The sequence below is a fragment of the Candoia aspera genome, chromosome 2, assembly GCF_035149785.1.
Source record: "Candoia aspera isolate rCanAsp1 chromosome 2, rCanAsp1.hap2, whole genome shotgun sequence".
Lineage (NCBI taxonomy): Eukaryota > Metazoa > Chordata > Lepidosauria > Squamata > Boidae > Candoia > Candoia aspera.
This window is the reverse complement of record NC_086154.1, coordinates 240014520-240032372: the sequence shown is the minus strand read 5'-3', so window position 1 is coordinate 240032372 and position 17853 is coordinate 240014520. Positions and strand designations below refer to the sequence as shown.

Here is a 17853-nt window from a genome sequence, read left to right as displayed (position 1 = left end):
CAGATGGCAGCCAGGCGAGAGGAATCGTGAGGAAGGTATGAGGTCAGAATGAAAAGGCTGAAAAATCCAACTAAACAGGAAGTGACCCAGACATAGGAAGGCATGAGTCCAGATGGGAGCGCCTAGGGAAATCTGGACCAAAAACAACCTGAACTGAGTAGCAAACTAAACTTCTGTCACAGAATAAAAGCCTTACCTACATTTTCGGAAAAAATATATATTACCCCTGTACTGTATCTTGTATTTCCTCCCTATTGCTCAGGTCAGTATACATATTGTTCCCTATTGTATTCTCACAAGAAATGCTGTAAAGTAGGTTTCTACAAGGATGGGAAAGCAACTGTCCAAGTGTGCTTCATGGCCAGGGCTAAAACAACCCATCACATCATAATCCTAATATTAAGAATCCTGAGTTAGGAAAATGGTTAGTGAGTTTGGACTGGGAAACAGACTTGCATCTGAAATGGTTTGCTGGCTTTAGATGTCAAACTACTGTATGGGCAACTCAAGTGATGCAAATGGGAGGAAAGGGAAAGAAGGGAGGAGAAAAGAGACAATCCCTAAAATTAAACAATGGTTTGGTAACTAGTTGAGTGATGTTTGATTTAGGCCACTACATGTCTACCTTGATAATGTAAATTATAATGCGAACAATGTCACTGTTACACATCTAATCCATACTTACTGTACATAAATCCCACTCTTTCTCTCTCTCTTTTTAAATAAATTGTATTAGGTTTCAAGAGAAGAATAAAAACTACAAAAAGAAAAAATACAAAGAAGGAAAAAAGAACTAAAAAGGTGCAAAAACAAGAGAATTTTTTAAAAAAAATTACAAAAGATGTGGCTTCCAACTTTTAACAGCAACGATATATATTAAAAAAATCCATAATCAATCTCTTACTCTATATTAAGCCCAAACCACATTATTTCTATAAATCATTCCACTTTGGCACATAATAAAAATCACTAAGTACAGTTACTCCTCCCCCTTATATTAAAATTTAAAAAAGATCATATAAACCTCCTAAACATCTTTCTTCCCTCCAAAAGATAACACATATTTAATTATTCCCTTCCTAGCACTATTCTGTACATTTCTCTATTAAAAGAATCAAATTAAAAAGCAAATAGATTGTCTGTTATTATACTTAATACAACAGTTTTAGTAATCAAATTTTAATAAACCCAAAAAACAAGGACAATTCAAAACAATAACCTTAAATCAAATCCTTAAAATCATCCAAATGAACACATTTTTAACCTTAATAAACTTAATCCAAATCTTTAAAAGCAAATGACATCAATGAGAACCTTAAAGCAAACCAAATAAACACTCTTTAACCCTTGTCCCACTTCAAAATAAACCAGAGCATTTACATATCCCCACAATGTGCACAGAGCTTTTCTCTTAAAAGAAACAAACAGCCCAACTGGCCCCCTCAAAAATTTCAGCTTCTTTTCATGGAATTCCACCAGAAAGTCAATTTCACTTGTGGCTTGCAGATCTCTCTCTCCCTTAAATTTCTCCAAGTCCACTACCCAATCTTCATCCAGCATCTCAATAAAAATCCCAATCTCACTCTTAAAAGAAACATTTTTATCACTGTTGAATTCCTCAGTTTCATCCACCACATCCCCAACCTGATGGCACATTTTAAATCTCATATCTTTCATGATGTCCTGAATATCTTGCATAAAAGCTTGGTAGAAATCAGAAGAAATCTGTTTAACATCTTGGTGGAAGTAGAAAAAAATCTGTTTAAAATCCTCCATGTCTCACGCAGTAGATTATGGCGCCCCCTATGAGCTTAACCAGCAAAAGTCAAGGATATGAAAAAGTTCCGAAATGTATTTATGCAAGTGAAAGTGAGATAGACAGTTCCCAGGGGAAAGTGAAAACAGACAGCTGAAGGTTCAAATCCGCTGATTCAATGTGTAGGAAAATGCTAATATCTTCAAATTTAATACAAAAATAATAACAGGAAGGCAATTGTTTACTCTCCATCTTCCTTTATATTTGGAAGGAGACCGAAATCCAAAACTTAAAGAATTTTTTTTAAAAAAGTAATCCCAAAAATAATGATAAGGACCAAGAGAACCAGCTTCTCCTTGCTGTACAAAGCCTCTCTTAGGGTACGCATACTTAAAAAAATATATAAATTGGCGATTTAGAAATGGGGTGGCCAGTCTTATTGTCCCTTTAAGGCTACAGTGCAGCTTGGAAAATGATGATGTCTCTGCCTCCCAGCTAGCTCTAACCAGTCAAAAGCAAAACACTGTTTGCAATATCCTGGCTGCAAGCAGCCATCCGGAGGACAGATGGGGCAATTCTTGGTGTCTTCCTTTATCCGGAAAACATTTCTGGGCTTCAGGAGAACCTGCCTGAGCCCCAAAAAAGTTGCCACAATGTCAGCTCCGCCCGCTAAGCCTGCAGGCACAGCCACTCAGTCTGCCATTCCACACTGGAAGCCCAATCCCACCTTTTCTCAAAATAAGCTAAGGTAGTCTGCATGGATCCCCCTGCATTTGATACTCATGGCAACCTTGCAAATGAGATAAAAGTTTTGACATTCTACCCAAGTTTCCACAATATACAAATTCAACCAGATTTTAGCCTAGAGTGTTCTAAAAACCCAGCCTTTGTGACAAGTTTCTAGCTCAGTATGTCTGACAAACTTACAGGGTTAATTCCTATCCATGGTTCAGTTAATCATGGGATAGTATGTTGTGCAAACACAGCCACTACATTTAAGATTACCCAGGGACTATACTTGCACAACATATTTAATCAGGCCAGTTAAAAATCTAGGGGCTGCATCAGCACAATTTGTAAAGCTTGGCTAGTTTTAATCTGGGGTCAGTTAATGTTTTGATTTGGGTTTTGCAAATCCAGCTCATTTGGATAGTTTATTTTTTGGCATTTTTTAAAATTGAAAATTAAAGAAAAAATATAAGCAAATTTATATATTATTTTTCTTTCTTCTTTTTAAGAAGACAAGAAGGGAGAATAAAAAGTAAAATACAAGTACATGAACAAGGGATTTAGAAATATTGTGGAGTTTATAATTTCCCAGTATAACAAAGTTGTAAAAACTAAATGCATTATCTCACTTTAATAAACTAAAAATCAATATTAAACTCTAAACTAAGAACAGGTATCAAGAAATATGGCCAGGATATTATAAATCACGGAGTAAAATTATAGCTTACAATAAATTCAATCTAAATTAGTTAAAATCTGTTCTGTTTTTGATTCCTGTGAAGTTAGAATATAGATTGCATAATAGAGGAAGCCAATTTTGGGGCATGATACAAATCTGTGTATTAGGTTGTAGTCCAGGAACATTTTCCAGTGTGAACTGAATTCTGTGTCAGCTTTGATTTTAAGATATATAGTTATTCTAGACATCAAAGCATACCCCCACTACTGTTAGTTTACAATTCAATGTATTACGCAAACCCAGAGAATTTAATAGCCAGATTAAGAGTGTTGTGCAAATGTAATGCATGAATGTCATGGTTGGATGGCCATCTGAATCTAGCTGTTCCAGTCCTTAGCTATAATACCACATCAATTTTCACACTAGAAAACTAGAATCTGGAATGTATAGCATATAGAAAAACCAAGTATTAATTGTCCATTGCTATGTTAACCACCTTCCTCAGTCACAAACCAGAGGAGAGCCAGAGGAGCATAAAAGGGACTATTTGTTCACTCCCCACCTTCCCATATTAAAAATCATGATTCTAGTCTGCTGTTCTCACTCTGGAGTTAGTTTAATCTCAGCAATGTTGACCTTGAAGTATCCTTGGCCTTGATACTTAGGCTTGTTTTTCTTGACTGTATGCCTCTGTACCATATCATAAAGATCATTATTAAGCTTTGATCCAAACAGTTGAGGGTGGTTACAAGGCAGTTTTATGATATTCTATTCTGAAAAAGTTATTGCATCTGGGTTACAAACAGTAAACTCTAACCTGCTGCTGCCAGGTACTGGTCATCCAAATTTTTGCAGTGCAGATTTAGTAGTCATAAAATCCATGGTCCACTAGATATCACATTCAGAGGATCTCCTTTTACAGTTTTGTTGTGCCACCAACCTCTGTACCATGTTTACATATTATGGGCACTAGCCTTTCTCAGCCTGGCATCCTCCCCAGATGTCTTCACTTTTCTTTTTTTAATCCATTCAATCATGTCCAATTCTCAGAGACTACCTGGACAGGTCCCTGCAGTTTTCTTGGCAAGGCTTTTCACAAGTGGTCTGCCATTGCCTCCTTCCTAGGGTTCAGAAGACTGACTGGCCCAAGGTCACCCAGCTGGCTTTGTGTCTAAGGTGAGACTAGAACTCACGGTCTCTGGGTTTCTAGCCTCATCCCTAACCCACTACACCAAACTGGCTCTCCTTTTCACCTACCAGTCCCTTAATTCCCAAGCAGCATGGTCCTTTGCTATTTGGGTTCCTCTACTGTCAACACTTCAAACGTATGTATCAATATTAAGCAGTGTTGGGACCAAAATCTACTACACAATATTGAAACAGTACATTTCCTGTTTGAAGTTTCATTATTAATATAACTTGTTCAGCTTTTACTTAATGGAATAAAGGTATCTGCTAGTATATGAAGCATCTTAAACAAAAGCACTGCAAACTCTGATTGTCCTTCCAGTAACTATAAAAGGGGTATGCCTGGAACCAATACTGGAATCAATAGGGAGGATATGACAAATATTATTGTGAAGCGTATAACTGTTGTTAAAACATCCTGTTAACACACTGGATTATGGTTAGGCCTGTACTCTGTTTCCCTTTGAAAGTGATGGTAATAAACTATGATGGTTCTTCTCCACACCCTAACTGATACTAGAATGAAAATTCTAGTTTGTTCTAGCTGCTAAATCTTCCCGAATATTTCCTAACACAATACTGCATATCTTTGGTGCTTAGTCTGCTTATGTGTGCAACCATGCATGTATAAACAGACACAAGTCAATTATGAAGGACCTCTGTCCTCCAGATGTTGGCATGCTGGCTAGGGCTGAAAGTTATAGCTGAACATCTGGAAAGCTACCCTGGGATTGATAAAAGCAGCTGTTCTGCTGTTTTTCTCTTCCTGCGTGGCTGTTCTGAAGGTGCACCAACTATCATAATTCACAGCTATAGGCTGTGATTCCTTATGATACATAAATGTCACAAAGGTTAGTTATCAGACTAGGTGGTGGAACACCCTTACTACAATCTGTCTTTCCTGTAGGATTTTTAGGCAACATATCCAGCAGACTCTCATGCCTTTTTTTCTCCACAACCCTGTGAGATAAGTTGGCTGAGAACTAGTGCCTGGCCATCAAACTTCCTGCAGTGGCAGTAGGTGGTCTAAGACTTATCACTACTGCTCATTATAACCTACCTCACAAGACTGTTATGACGATAAAAGAAAAATAATAAATCAGGAGACTGGACAATTTTCTGTTTCTTGGAAATAAGTGTCATAAATAACATTCTTTCTAATGCTCACATAATAATCTACTTTCCCCAGATTCTACGTATTTTGCAGTTCAGTAATACAGCTTCTTGGAAAAGGCAAGCCATTAAATGCTGGGTTATAATACTCCTTTGATTCAATAGCTTCCAATACCCAAGGCTGCCTTCGGAACGTTTCCCACTCAACCACAGTCACCCTTCAAGGCCATTCAAAACGGGATTTGTCTGGTCGCCAACGCAGCCCTAGCCAATAACGCATTTGGGTGGTAGCGCTTGTTTTCCAACAAAACAAATAGAAAAAGCTAAAAAATAAAAATAAAAAAGTCTAGCCCTAGTGTCCCTTTGGGGTGAATGTTAACTGCTTTCATCCACACACTGCAGCTTTTTTCCTCCTTTTATTTACAGGAAATGCAGCAGAAGCAACTGGCGAGCTCAGAAGGAGCCGGCGCGTTCCTCCCCTCCGCCCCCCCCTTCCTCCCTTCCGAGAGCAGCGGCTTTTAATTTTCAAAGCGCTGCAATTGCCTGGTGTGGTTTGAAGCGCAGGGGTGCCGCTCGCCCTGCTGATGCGTCTGCTGACGTCAATGGCATTCTTATCATGCTTCGCGCGACATCAGAAACCAACTCTCAGAGGCTACTCTCATTCGGAGCGCGTCGGCCGCCGGTAATCTCCGGACTGGAGCCTAGCAGGGAAAAGGACGGCGCCGGTTGTCGTAACCAACTTAAGCAACGCGCGCAGGGGGAGAAACGTGAGCTATTGAAAGGGTTACAGAAGTGCCCACTTTTGTTTTTAAGCACTCCTGCAAAAGATGATAATTAGCAACATTGCTAATTGCTTTGCAGAGCTATAAGCGGAGACGTTAAAAAGAAGCAATTTGCAATACAAATACTCTGTCTTCCTCATGCTCTCAGCCTGTGCCGGTATCGTTTTCCCTACCCATTAATATACTGATTTCTGGATATATAATTTAAGAGCTCAGCTGCAGAATACTTTTCCTTCTTTATTGATTGGAAACAGAATCTTTGGGCATTCCTGCAACCCTCTACCCAGTGTTGCTAATTTAATCATTCCATACCTGGGTGCCTTCTCAAAATACTAGACTACAGCTCCTGGAGACTTTCTAGTCAGTGAACTAGGTTTCTGAGAGTTGTAATCCATCCCATTTGAAGGATGCCAGATTAAGGCTGGCTACTTTAGTTGATGAAGCATGGCAGGCACACTCATGGCACTTAAAGTCAGCACAAACTTCTTGGTCATCTCAAACTACACCATTTGCAGAAACATGCCAAATCAAAGAATAACAGCATCAGGGAATGACCTCCTCTCTGTTATATAATGGAACACACTAAAGGTGTTTTTTTCTTAAATACCTCAAATGTGTGAAATACATGGGAACTGCAATGGGGTACCCAGCATATTTGACACCAAGAGTAGTCTCCTCTACTCTCCAAATCATGCCACAAGGCTCCAGAAGTACGCCACCTCCACTTCCATCAGTGTGCCTCACTACTGGCCGCCAAACAATTGATGGACATGCCAGCAGCAGCCGTCAGACTCCACACTCACCCCGATCCTCCTAATGGCCTCCTAAACTTTGTGAGCACCCCCTTATTGCCTGCACTTGGGGCAGACTGCTCCCACCGCCCCACTGGGGAACTGCAAGAAAATAATTGCAATATGGACTGCAACTTTGTGATGATTCTGCAGGAATGTCCAACTTTAATTGGCCAAATAAAATAATGGTTCATGATGCTAGGCACTATAGAGCTCATTGATTTAGCGTTTTTTCTTCCACTCCCATGTCCAATGAAACAAAACAGAATCTGCATTTCTGTAAAGCTTAAGGACCTCCCATATCTACTTTCTCTTTTTGTAGGTGGTTTCATTTTGGCTGTTCAAGTCACTGCAGTCACACAGGAAATCAAAAGAACTGTATTCCTAGGCAAGGTGGTGTACAGTTGCTGTTAATACTGGGTGTTGCTTTTAAGATGCAGTGAAATAAGCTAGATCTCTCTTGCACCCAATTTATACAGAGCTGTATAATACTATAAAATCTAAAAGGGCACACCATTTACACCACAACATGCCATTTATAATGGAACATAATAAACCAAATAGCATCAAGTGGGCTTAGGGATAAATTAGTGCCTGTCACTGTTAACTACCCTGACTTTCACTTGTGGCATAAGGAATACCAACATGTACAGGTCAAAGCAAACCCAGCTGTTTCAACTACCAAATAAATAAATAAATAAATATCCACATTAATTTTATTGGGCCAATGAAACCTTTACAAGATGTGCCAGTTTTTAAATTTCCAAGTGCTCATCAAGAAAGAAAATTGGGGAAGGGGGAGAAGAAGCGGTTACATTATGTCTGTAACGGGTCATGGTCTTAACTGGTCTGCAGGAATATTTTGCAGACATGCAATTAAGTCCCTTCAGGTACAAAGGTTGTGAGTGTGTTCCCTTAGCTGCATCAAGGACTTTCTCAAAGATTGCTGTGAAGAAGAAACAAAATATTGTTGATCCCACATATGTGGAAATATCAAAATCCACTGCAAGGTACACAGATACTTTAATTAAATCAGAGAGAATTTAACATGTAGTAAATAGACATGTACAAGTATTCTTTTTTTTAAAAAAGCAGAATAATAGTATCTGGTAAACTATATCAACTACAGCCATTGCAAATAAGGAAACTGAACTCCCAATTTATGATATTAAAATGCTGCCATCCACTCTGAATAAAGGCTGAACTGCCTTAGCATTGCCATACATGCTTCAAATTTATTCCAGCTTTTTTTCTTTTTAAGGAATATAGGATAGTTGCTCTAGTGAGATTAAGATTAGATTCTAAAAGCCTACCTCAGTATTTCTTTGCATAGTATTTTGGTTTGTGGATGTTCAAGTAACAAAACTGATTGCAGGGCACAAGGAGAAACCCTGGGCTGGAAAATTGAAGTATCCCATAAGAAAGCAACGACAAACAATTCCTGTACTGTTACTAAGAAGACTGCATTGGACATGTCTCTACAGTAGTCAGGAGTCCAGCTTGACTTGAAGGTATCTTTATATTTCGCTAGCCCAACAATCTTCAGCAAAGGATCGTTACCTTGTCATGGTGCTGGAGCTTGAGCACCTCAATGATGCCATGAGCTAAACCGTGAAGGGCCACCCAAGACGGGAAGGTCATGACAGAGAGGTCAGACTAAATGCGATCCCTGGGGAAGGTAATGGCACCCCACCCCAGTATTCTTGCCGTGAAAACTAAATGGATCAGTACAACCAGAGATATGTCAGTATACCATCGGAAGATGAGACCCCCAGGTCAGAAGAAGAGGGGCTGACCAAGGGCAAGACTCACCCTTGGGGGAGCTGGGGGTGTTGACGACCGACAGGAAGCTCTGGCATGGGCTGGTCCATGAAGTCACGAAGAGTTGGAAGTGACTGAACAAATAAACAACAACAAAGCCCAACAATGGATATTCACTCTGGCCTTCTACTGATACCTGTTTTCAATACTGAACCTGTATGCATTACTGAACCATTTGGTTTGTATTAGCCTTTGTAAGGTCTTCTCCCAGAATGTATGAGAGGTCCAAAAGTGCCACCCCACTCCAAAATCTCTTTGCACTGAGCAGAGAGGCCTGAAGATTATTCCACTGATATTCACCTGAGTACGAATAAAGCTGCATATTCAAGAAGAAGCATGGAATTGCAACCTTAATGCAGTTTTTATAGCATAAGGGATTCCCCTATGAAATATTGCTATTTTTCCCTGGTGTTGTTCATATCAGACAGTTTTGTTCAGGAAAACCACCTCATTTCTTCAGCAGCTACTCTGCTATTGCCTAACATCTTTAACTTTCTGGCACTTAATTTTAAAAGTTCACAAAATAGGGGAAAGCAGAAGAGCTAAACACATCCGAAAACACCACATGTTCACAAAATGATGCTCCATCTGGAAAGTCTAATGATTTTGCTGACTCATTAATGCTGGCAGCTCACTTATTCCATGATGCTGGAGTAAAGGGGGCAAGTTGTAATCAGGAGCCTCAGATGTGGCCAGCAAAGGCTTGAACATTCATCTCTTTATTGTAACTTCTTTCTTACCAGTAATAAAAGCAAGGGCAGTGCTATTTTAACAATTACAATGAAGCAAGCGGTTTTCTTCATAGAAACAAACCATTTTCCTGCAAAGCAAAGTATAAAACGGTCACAACAAAACTACACTATCCAGGGGAGTCCCAGTATTATGTACTGCTGGTTGTGTTTACATGATACAGCTGACTCAGCTGCTACCACTCAAGGAGATCTGGTGGGGATTACTGTGGTCCAACAGGGAATGGTTACCTTTGACAGACATTAGCTGCTACAAAGGTGTCAGGGAGGCTCTGCTGTGGTTGTGTACAATTCCAGACTCCTACTTCAGATAGGAAGGACGGAGGTGCTTTACTTCAGCACAGAGAACTAGATCCCATGCACTGACCAAGAGTGCTCTGCACAGATTATCTGATAACTATCCCATCTGGTGCTGTTCAGATGTGCCGGACTTTGGTCATTCTGGATAGGGATTATGGGAACTGAAGATCTATACATTGAGGGAACATAAGATTGGGGAAGGGTGACACGCAGATTTACCAATCCCTGGAAAGCTCTGGGAAGGAGCTGTGAGGATGAACAGAAACAAGTGTGATCAGTGGGCTTAGACTGCTAACTGACAAAGTGATCTTTACAAGAATCAAAAATTAGCAATCTAGACAGTGACATCTGCTGGAAGGGGGCAAAAATGTGACACAAGCCCCTCCCTTTTTCTACATGAACACTCAAAAGGGGAGGGGCTTGCCCTGTGACACTACTTCCTGCCTGTGCTGTTCCATCTAGAAATTCCTTCTGCAAAACAAAGCGGCCGATGGAGGCTATTACAAAGTAAAGATAGAATGGGATGAAACCTTGCTATATATGTAACCCAGCTCTCTCTCAATTTTCATGGTCTTTCTCCAACACCAATTACTGATTATATGCCAGTCATTCTCTCCTAGCATAAGCTACCTCATAAGGTAGTTACCGTAGAGATAAAATTAGGGAAGATCCTTATACATGCCAGTTTGAATTCTAATTCTGCCTAGTCTTGTTAAAGTCTTAAGGGTTCTATTTATCACCTTAACATGTGTGTGTGTGTGTGTTGTGGTTTAGCATGTTGTTAACAGCCAGACTGTTTGGTTATTTTGATTCAGCATTCTGAAGGAACTCAGAAAATGGCTTGAGTAACAAACATAAGTGCTGTACAAACTAGCTGGATTGTATTTACTAGTAGGACAACAATTTGTTGGTCCCATTTGAACATAATGATAAACAACCGCTGAGCTGCCGATCGGAAGGTCGGCGGTTCGAAACCGCGCGGCGGGGTGAGCTCCCGTTGCTAGTCCCAGCTCCTGCTCACCTAGCAGTTCGAAAACATGCAAATGTGAGTAGATCAATAGGTACCGCTTCGGCGGGAAGGTAACGGCGTTCCGAGTCGTCATGCTGGCCACATGACCCGGAAGTGTCTATGACAATGCCGGCTCCAAGGCTTAGAAACGGAGATGAGCACCGCCCCCTAGAGTCGGACACGACTGGACTTTACGTCAAGGGAAACCTTTACCTTTACCTACCATGAACATCTAGCTCCAGCACAGCCATGAGGAATAGAAGTGCACTGAGACCATATAATGCTAAAGTAGGATTAAATGTTACATCAGGACTGGCTCATCCTCATGTCCCTTAACCATGGCATAACCATGTTCCAGCAATGTAGCTGTTTTTTTAAGCCATGTCCAAGGGGATCCTCAGAGGGGATCAACAGCATCAAAATGGCAGGCACAACCAGGTGATTAAAACCTTACCTCTTTTTACATACATATAACATACATTAAAAGGGGGTAGGTCTTCAATCACCTGGTCACACCCAACATTTTGACACCACTGATCCCCTTCCATGGACATTCCTGGCCATGTCCTCATGAAATTGTCAGTGCCTTATCCCCAGCCCACTGCTGAAGCAACTTAAAGTCATTATTAGCTATTCTACTTTTAAACTATTGCTTGCTTGCTTATCTCAACACAATTTTTGCTGTAGACATCCATGTGGAATTTTCCAGCCAAAGTTATAGTGTCGTCTTCTCTAATGGGCAGTTTCTTTCCTGTGTTGGACTAAAACTCCCAGATTTCTCAGTCCATATGGCCAAGAGGCACAGTGCTGAGAATTATGAAAGAATTAATTTAGCACACCAGGAGAACAACAGATTGTGGGAGACTATTTGAGGATTTCCTGTTAAATATATATAACTGTATGTATGCATGCATGATTACAGACATGTATTAAGCACAACCAAAGCTTTGAAAACAAAAATGTTTTATTGCTTCCTTCCCATTTAATTCTTAGTTTAAGATTCCATAACTCACCATCCATGGCCAGCTCGATCATTAGGCAGAGTATGTTTTTCCCCCTGTTGGGGATGTACAAGGTCACTGCCTAGCCCCCAATTAGATGGAGGATTGTCTCTCACCACCAGTGTTCAACAGTGCCTGTCTAGCTGGCTATACAGAAGGACTGAGGAATCACCAGCTTGTCCTTGACTTCAGATAATAAAATGTCTTCAAGGAAATCTTGAGGACAGAGAAGATCAGGAGACCAAACCAAACCAAAAATCTTATTGCTACTTCTTGCTTGCAAATGTAAACCCACATAACTTTTGGCAGAGATTCCAGCTCTGGGAAACAGAAATGAAAGTACTATTGCAGCAGCATCTGGAATCTTTTACCCACCAAAGTGAAAATCCCTGAGTATTACAACAAGTTCCATCATCAAAAGTGCTGCCTGGTAACATGATATAGTTCAGAGCCTGGCCAACATAACTGCCCACTCCTTGATGTCCTCAAACAACCTTCTCTCCACTGAATAGAGGAAAGAAAGAGAGCAAGTGAGAGAGATCTAGATAATATACATCACTCTTTTTTGAGTAAACCATCAATATTCCCCTTCTCTGAAATGATACCCTAAAAATATTAGAACTGTTTCCCATCTCTTCCACCAAATTCTTTTCCATTTGCTCTGTGTGTGTGTCAGGTCTTTCTATGCACCATGAATGATGTTTGGTCAGGCTGGGTAACTCGATCATGTCTAACCGTTTTCAGAAGACTTCTCCCATCATTTATTTTGGCATACACAACACTAGGCTTTTTTTCTGCCCTCCATCCTCACCCTGTCATTTTTGCAATCCCTCAAATGAAAAAGAATTTACTTAGGACCTGCTGCTGACGGTAAAGAGCTTAGTACGATGGGAATTTTAACAAGCCAGCCTAACCCAGTAGTCACTTGCACAATGTGACCTCTGAGTTATTTCCTGTTTCCCAAATGCTGCAAGGATTCCCATATACTTAGTAACTTTTAAAAAACTGTAACTTTATAACGTTATAAAAGAAGACAAAAGAAAATCCTTATCCACATAGCATGAAAGGTGTTTGGTTACAACTTCTAAAAGGTACTGGGAAAACTCAGCAGAGACAGCTTATTTGTAGCTCTAAAGCTATATAAAAGTGTGGAGCTCTTTCTGAATTGCCATTTGCCTGGGGAGAAACAGATGAGGCAGGTGATGACCTTCATGTCCAATTGTGGGCTTCAAACTAGTATCTGGAGGCTGAATGCCAGACTAGCTTTTGTTCTAATCTAATCTAACAGGACTTTTCTTATGTCCTTACTATAAACATTATATATAATGCTTCCTCTTTGTTCCTACCACTGAAAAAGGTCTGCTAATAATTTTACACCTTATTTCTTAATAGAAGGAATAAACTTAAGTGGTGAATTTCACTTGAATCAGCTTAGCACATGGCAGCACAGAAAAAAGATATATGCCTTGTGATTATGGGCACACACAAATGGTCATTATCCTCCATCTTAATTCCTTCCCATGGTTTCCAAGAGCTAATTTTCAGCTATTCTTTTCTAGAAATAATATTCATAGCAGTATTCTCTCTCTGGATACAAAACAGAGATATATACATTCTGTATGGGTCCCAAAATGTGTTTAGTCATCAATGAGTTATATATTTATTATTTATCAGTTATGTTGTATTACGCAAGTTTTATATTTATTAGTTATTAGTCTCAACATTACTCCAATAGCAGAAAAGGCGAAGAATCTGCAAGTAGTAATAAAAGTCAAGGAGCACAGTGAAAAAAATTGACTAAAATTGAATATAGGTAAAGGTAAAGGTTTCCCTTGACGTAAAGTCCAGTCGTGTCCGACTCTAGGGGGCGGTGCTCATCTCCGTTTCAAAGCCTTGGAGCCGGCGTTGTCCATAGGACACTTCCGGGTCATGTGGCCAGCATGACTCACGGAACGCCGTTACCTTCCCACCGAAGCGGTACCAATTAATCTACTCACATTTGCATGTTTTCGAACTGCTTGGTGTGCAGGAGCTGGGACGAGCAACGGGAGCTCACCCTGCCGCGTGGTTTCGAACCGCCGACCTTCCGATCGGCAGCTCAGCGGTTTAACCCGCAGCGCCACCGCGTCCCTACAAAATTGAATATAAAGAAGACCAAAGTAATAACAACAAGTACAACAACTAGCCTTGCAATTGACAATGAAGACACCAAAGTGGCAGATAGCTGCTGCCTTTTAGGATCAAACATCAATAGTAAAAGAACAAACAGTCAAGAAATGCGCCGCAGACTAGTACTTGTAGAACAGCCATGAAGGCTTTGGAAGAGATATTCAGATGCCGGGATGTGTCTATACCTATAAAGATCAGAATAGTACAAGTAAAGGTATTCTCTGTGACACTGTATGGAATTGAAATTTGGACTTTGAAGAAGCAGAATAGAAAGAGTACTGATGCTTTGAATTTTAGTGTTGGAAAAGACTCAAGAGAATACCATGGACAGCCAAGAAAACAAATCTATCATAAAACAAATCAATCCACAGTTCTCACTCAAGGCATAAATGACCAGGCTCAAATTATCCTACTTCGGGCACATGATGCAAAGACCTAGAAGTCTGGAGAAGGCTCTAAATGCAGGAAGATGTGGCAGAGAAGATGAGGACAATGAGCAGCAAGGTGGATGGACTGAATTATAATGGCAATAGATATACCATTGCAAGACCTGAAAGACCAGGTTAAGGACAGATTGTCATGAAGAAAATCTATTTATGTGGTCCCTAAGAGATGACACCAACTTGGCGGCACATAATTAATTAAACATTCTCAACATGAAGCAGCACCCTGCTGTCCTTGACTGGACTTGGAAGCTAAATAGGGTAAGACCTAGTTAGTATCTGCATGGGAGACTACCAGGAAATATTAGGGCCATAGGCTAGACATCCAAGAAGAAGGCAGTGACAAATCATTCTACTACTGTTGTTAAGAAAACTGCATGGGTACATCCATGAACTCACCAGCAGTAAAGCTCAATTAGAATATGACTTCCACCTTTATCTTTTTATGATTAATGCACATATTTATAACTTGCCTTGCTACTAAGAAGCTCAAAACAGCACACAAAGTTCTGCATTCCTGTTTTAACATTAAAACCCTGTGAATGGAACTGCTCACACAGAAGGATTGGTACAAGGCTACTTGGTAAGCTTGAGCAGGGATTTAATCTCTCCTGTCCTAGTCAGATGCAGATAAGGTAAACAAATACTGGATTCAATGATTGACAAATGTGTCCTCAAATCAGAGTGACCCATGTGATCAGACCACCATTGGTTGCCCCAAATTCAGCCCTTCAAATAGGTAGTAAAATTATGAGGGATGCTGGTAGAGAGAAATTAGTATTTGCTTTTGCTTTTGCTATCTATCTATCGATCGATCTATCTATCTATAAGTCAATCATACTTTATTGTCTCCCAGACCCTGATCTTGAGACATTCCATGCAGCAGCATTATTTTCTTGGGAACAAGTTAATAAATATAAATCAAGTTGACTGATTCATCTTTCATCATTCTCATTTGACCATATGTCACCTAATTTGCTTCCACCTCTTCTTTTCCACTGCTTGCCCTCCCCCTTCCATGAAGTATAAGTGGATATCTTGGTTTGAATGCATTCCTGAAGTAGGAATTAATTGGAATGGATTACAAGATCCAGTCCAGAAGTAGAAGTAGACTGGAGTCTTTGGCCAGTACTTGGATAAAGTGTGTGGGTGTATCTCTCAAGATGCCAAAAATCCTCTTACATTTATTTGTATTTATGTTATATATTTCCTGCTACACATCACTCATAAATCTCCACAAGCATTTTTCAAAGCAGTTTTCATTTCCGTGTTTAAAATTATATGGGGAAGGGCAGTGATATGATGGACAAATGCAACTTTCTGTACTAACAGTTGAACTAACTCTTGTTATATTAGCATTTTATACTAACTGTTCATACTAACAATTCTTTGTACGAACTCTTTTCATTTTTCTGTTTTAAAGTTATTACACCCCACAGAAGTTCAGAGTTAGGGTTGCATTAACTCTGTGAAAGCCATCTTCTGCTCTTTGCTGTCCTCTGTTGTATTTTCATGGGTATGACTTTCCCACTTAACAATTATTAGTAGAAGAGGGCTGAGAGCTGGAGAAAAAATTTACTTTCAACCAACTAACCAATTTCTTCTGCAGCAGATACAGATAAAAGTATAGATACTATGGGATTTGAACATAAATCAATGCACTTGTGTGTGCATTTCACGGATTAATCAAATATTTTGTTCATAATTTGTACTACAGTAAAGGCCTGATCATTGTTTGTAGGCTGGGAATAAACACTGCCATTATTTTTGTCTGCCCCCACCCTTCTATGCATTAATTATCTCTGGATTTAAGGACAATCAAGGCTTAGGTTCCTGATCCGCCACTACCATCACAATATAAAAGCTTCAAAAATTGAAGGTTTATACGTGGATCATAAGGGACGCGGTGGCGCTGCGGGTTAAACCGCTGAGCTGTCGATCGGAAGGTCGGCGGTTCGAAACCGCGCGGCGGGGTGAGCGCCCGTTGCTCGTCCCAGCTCCTGCACACCAAGCAGTTCGAAAACATGCAAATGTGAGTAGATTAATTGGTACCGCTTCGGCGGGAAGGTAACGGCGTTCCGTGAGTCGTGCTGGCCACATGACCCGGAAGTGTCTATGACAACGCCGGCTCCAAGGCTTTGAAACGGAGATGAGCACCGCCCCCTAGAGTCGGACACGACTGGACTTTACGTCAAGGGAAACCTTTACCTTTACTATACGTGGATCATACACTATGTATGATGTGCCTTAATGTATTTGTTTGCTTTTAATTCAGTGTAATGAACAAGGAGCGGTTAAGGAGGGATGACAGTAAGCAAATGCAGACAGTATTAATCTGGCTTTTGATAAATGGTAACATTTGGATTGTCTTACACCAGGACAGGGCAAAAGATAGATGTGGATCTATGGATGGATTTCTAGGCGATCTGCACTAATTAGCAAATGTTGTGAATGGACAGTAGCAGTAAAATGACCTCCCATCAAACATACATACATACATATGCATTATATTGCTAAAATGAGGAAATTGGGGCTAGCTAAGGGTAGACCTAGTACTCAAAATTCGTGAGTTCCTATTTATTTCATTTTAACTGCACTTTTTTTGGGGGGGGGAAATGTTGGAAGACCTCATGAATTTAATGAAACACGAATTAGATCCTGCCAACCTGAAGGAATCTTTCCTTTTTAAAAATGGCTGGCTATGTTCTGCATACTGGTACAGGTTTTCAGGATTTTGGTGTAATTCCAAAGATTGGAAATATATTTTTATAAGAACAACAAAAGCAGGGAGAGAAGAGAGACAGGAAAAGAACATTTGCACATTTTTTCCCTAAACCTTCCTCACCTTTATTATTTGAAGCACATTGTAATCACCGGTACCTCTCATCATGATTAGCTAGATAGCTTCACTGGGAGAAGATGTCATAAATGATCCCAAAATGAAAAAGACTGTTCAATGCAAGTTATGTAAGGAGGGGAAAAGATAGTCTTTGGCTTTGGAAGAAGTATAAAGTGACTACATATTACATTCTGGAAACAATGATTAGTGGCATCTAATTTTGCTTCCATCCATAATTCTACAAATAGGTATTTCTGTTCCACTGGCTTCATAAAAGACATGTCCTGAGAATGCTGGCTTAGGATAATGGGAGTTGTAGTCTAGAAGGCCCTGGGTTGGGACAGAAAATTGGGTGGTAACATGGAACATTTTTAACATGAAAAAGAGTTTGAAAACATACCTAAGAAGTACCATTCAGGTCTAAGTTCAAAATTAGAAGGTTGGTAGCTCAGTACCAGGTTTGGAAAGTGAAAATAATCTCCAG

At 40.0% G+C, this 17853-nt stretch overlaps 1 protein-coding gene and 1 long non-coding RNA gene across 4 annotated transcripts in view; both read right to left on the bottom strand.

The window, feature by feature from the left end:
- PDE4D (phosphodiesterase 4D) overlaps positions 1–17853 on the bottom strand; it is a 327831-nt gene that overhangs the window by 111887 nt on the left and 198091 nt on the right. The window lies entirely within an intron of this gene.
- LOC134491707 (uncharacterized) lies at positions 7739–9010 on the bottom strand. The gene is made up of 2 exons (XR_010067353.1): positions 8948–9010; positions 7739–8565 (listed from the first exon to the last, which is right to left on the bottom strand). It is a non-coding gene; the product is annotated as an uncharacterized LOC134491707 (long non-coding RNA).